The sequence below is a fragment of the Pristiophorus japonicus genome, chromosome 1 (genome assembly GCF_044704955.1).
Source record: "Pristiophorus japonicus isolate sPriJap1 chromosome 1, sPriJap1.hap1, whole genome shotgun sequence".
Taxonomy (NCBI): domain Eukaryota; kingdom Metazoa; phylum Chordata; class Chondrichthyes; family Pristiophoridae; genus Pristiophorus; species Pristiophorus japonicus.
Genome location: NC_091977.1, coordinates 12686319 through 12690074, shown reverse-complemented (window position 1 = coordinate 12690074; position 3756 = coordinate 12686319). Strand labels below are relative to the sequence as shown.

The 3756-nt window shown below is 47.2% G+C and overlaps 1 long non-coding RNA gene across 1 annotated transcript; it reads right to left on the bottom strand.

Moving 5' to 3' along the window:
- Positions 1–1722: 1722 nt before the first annotated feature.
- Positions 1723–2944, bottom strand: LOC139275899 (uncharacterized). Its single transcript, XR_011595796.1, has 2 exons — positions 2849–2944; positions 1723–2265 (listed from the first exon to the last, which is right to left on the bottom strand). It is a non-coding gene; the product is annotated as an uncharacterized lncRNA (long non-coding RNA).
- Between the last annotated feature and the right edge of the window lie 812 nt (positions 2945–3756).

Sequence of the window (3756 nt, the reverse complement as noted above, 5' to 3'; positions counted from 1 at the left end):
ATGCTCCGCACGACCCTCCTCCCAGCCCTCCATCAAACCCTATCTAGCTTCCCCTTAAATGCATCTAAGTTTGGGGGTGCAATGCTGTGCGGCGAGGACAGGCTGGTGGAGGACCTTTGTCTTACTGATGTTTAGCGTAAGGCCCATGCTTTCATACGCCTCGGTAAATACGTCGACTATGTCCTGGAGTTCAGCCTCTGTGTGTGCACAGACGCAGGCGTCGTACGCGTACTGTAGCTCGACGATAGAGGTTGGAGTGGTCTTGGACCTGGCCTGGAGACAGCGAAGGTTGAACAGCTTCCCACTGGTTGTGTAGTTTAGCTCCACTCCAGCGGGGAGCTTGTTGATTGTGAGGTGGAGCATGGCAGCGAGGAAGATTGAGAAGAGGGTTGGGGCGATGACGCAGCCCTATTTGACCCCGGTGTACTCGGAACTCATCCACGACAAACGAGCCAAAGGCGGGCAGAGGAAACGTAACAAGGATACTCTCAAAGCCTCCCTGATAAAGTGCGACATCCCCACTGACACCTGGGAGTCCCTGGCCATAGACCGCCCTAAGTGGAGGAAGTGCATTCGGGAGGGCGCTGAGCTCCTTGAGTATCATCGCCGAGAGCATGCAGAAATCAAGCGCAGGCAGCGGAAGGAGCGTGCGGCAAACCAGTCCCACCCTCCCCTTCCCTCAACGACTATCTGTCCGACCTGTGACAGAGACTGTGGTTCTCGTATTGGACTGTACAGCCACCTAAGAATTCATGCTCAGAGTGGAAGCAAGTCTTCCTCGATTCCGAGGGACTGCCTGTGATGAAATGCATCGATACTATTCGCCTCAACCACTCCCTGTGGTAGCGAGTTCCACATTCTAACCACGCTGAAAAAGTTTTTTCTGAATTGTTTCTGCTGGTGATGGAAGCACAGAGTTTCTGAGAGGAACATAGAGGAAGCGTTAAGCTGTGACAAAACCACAAGAAAGGGATGCCAACTGAAATCGAACAGGGCAGTGACCTGTCCGAGAGACAACATGGCAAGTTCAGCTTTTGACTGCTATTGCCTCTAATCTTCATGGCCGGCCTACTCGATAATGGACAGAGACAGACACCAAAGGCCCTCAGAAATGAGCAACCACCAGTACAAAAAACATTGGCTGCAATCAGCATTGCTGAAAACCACTGGCATCGTCTGCAGGCCACCAATCTACACGTCTACAGCACCTTCCCTCACCAACAGGCCTTGAGAAATCACAAACAAGAACGTGGATTTAAACACCAAACTCCAGCCAACTGCAAACTCTGCTGTGTGGATTTCACCAGATTACCATTTAACCTTTGTCATTTTTAACTCAATTAAAAACCGAAAACTTTTGGACTATGAAACGGGTTATTCTTTATATTACAAATCTCATTCTAATTTGTCACATTAACAGACACAAATGATGCCGTTTCATACTTCAATAAATTAGTTAGAAGGAAGATGAGAATGTTTATTTAACGCAGCGAGTTGTGATCTGGAATGCACTGCCTGAAAGCAGATTCAATCGTAACTTTCAACAGAGAATTGGAGAAACATTTGAAAGTGAAAATGTTGCGGGGCAATGTAGAAAGAGCAGAGGGAGTGGGACTAATTGGATAGCGCTTTCAAAGGTGCAGCACAGGCACGATGGGCCGAATGGCCTCCTGTGCTGTAAGATTCGATGAAATGCAAGTCAATGCTAAGGAGGAGCCCATGTTCATACACAACCAATTGTTTATTTAGAGCACTCTTCACAATCATTGCAGCTCCATCATTTAACTTTGATACACTGACAGTAAAAGCACAGATTCACTCTGAGGTCAGCTATTGAAAGCTGGCTGACCTCCAGCAGAATCTCCCGGCACAGCCGAGGAGTTGGAAACAGCAGCCAGTTCCCTGAGCAAATCACATGCAATAATTGCCGTTTCCCACCTATCGTACTCACAGTCACCTCTGCCCCATGACCTCTCCCACTATTCAGATCATAGATAAAGCCTGGGCGTTTATACAGACTTATATTGGGAATGATCCTCCGAGGATTCCATTCAAAATGACAGGGTGATGCAGGGCTGTGCCGAATAGCTGATTAACAGGAAGAATTTTGCAGCCAGGATCAGGATCATTCAGCAACTGATCAATGAAGCAAGTTCAGCTTGAATTGCTGAGTGAGAGTCAGTGCGGGGAGAGCAGAAAAGATTTATACTGCGGTTTGTACATTTGGTTTCTCAGCCTCCTGGGGTGTATCAGTCCTGCTCCTTTCTGTGGATAAAACAAGACCAATTAAAATGAGCTGTGTGAACTATAAAATAAGAGCACTTTCATCACCTCCATATACAACCAGCGGCTGTTTAAATATAGATTTGCCAGCCATTCCCAACTGGAGCTCACCAATTGGTCTCAACATCATCATAGGCAGTCCCTCAAAACGAGAATGACTTGTTTCCACGCCAAAAAAGGACGAGTTCACAGGTGTTTCAATGAAGGACCCGAACTACGTCCTCAAGGGTAGAAGATGCCTGTGCGTGGATTTTTTTAATGTGTGGTGGCCGTTGCACACCAGCCACCACAGGGGCTAGGTCTTGGTCCTGTGGCAAGGATTACCCAAGATGACTGGAGATTTGGTCTAAGTGCCACTGGAATAGGGAGAGGAAACATTGCGCAGAGTTCCTGCTCCTGCTGGTATCCAGTGATCCCGGCTGGACATGTACTGTGTGGTCATTGGCTCGACTAGGATCGCTCAAGTGTTTGACTCTCCTGCCAACCAACACACACTGACCAAGGCTCACCCAGGAATCGGGCTTCAGCCATTTAAAGGTAAGAGTCTCCCAGCAATGTTACATACCTGGTTTTGTCTCTGTATAAAGTGATACAGATCACGAAAAGGGCAAGGAGTTTCACTCCGAGTGGAATGCACAATATCGCAACGGGGAAAGCCTCTGCAACTGAACAGAAAGTGAGAGAGATCAAATCGCAGACAAGCAAAGGTGAGATACCAACAATAGAGACAATGAATCAAAGCCTGTAGACAAGTGTGAAACTCGAATGTAAGGCAGAACTATTGTGGTGATGGAGCTCAGCTACATAAGAACATAAGAAATTGGAGCAGGAGTAGGCCATTCGGCCCCTCGAGCCTGCTCCGCCATCCAATAAGTTCATGGCTGATCTTCGACCTCAACTCCACTTTCCTGCACTATCCCCATATCCCCTGATTCCCTTAATATTCAAAAATCTATCGATAGCTGTCTTGAATATACTCAACGTGTGAGCATCCACAATCCTGGTTCCCCTGTGACTCCTGGTTCTTGACTCCCCAGCCAGGGGAAACATCCTCTCTGTATCCTCCCTGTCAAACCCTGTAAGAATCTTGAATCTTTGAATAAGATCGCCTCTCATACTTCTAAACTCCAGAGAATATAGGCCAAGTCTACTCAATCTCATCTCATAGGCCAATCCCCCCCATCCCAGGAATCAGTCTGGTGAACCTTCATTGCACTCTACGGCAAGTATATCCTTCCTTAGGTAAGGAGACAAAAACTACACAATACTCCAGGTGTGGTCTCACCAGGGCCCTATATAAGTGCAGTAAGATATCTTTACTCTTATACTCAAATCTTCTTGTAATAAAGGCCAACATACCATTTGCTTTCCTAATTGCTTGCTGTACCAGCATGTTAACTTTCAGTGATTCATGAACAAGGACACCCAGGTCCCTCTGAACACCAACATTTCCCAATCTCCCATCATTTAAAA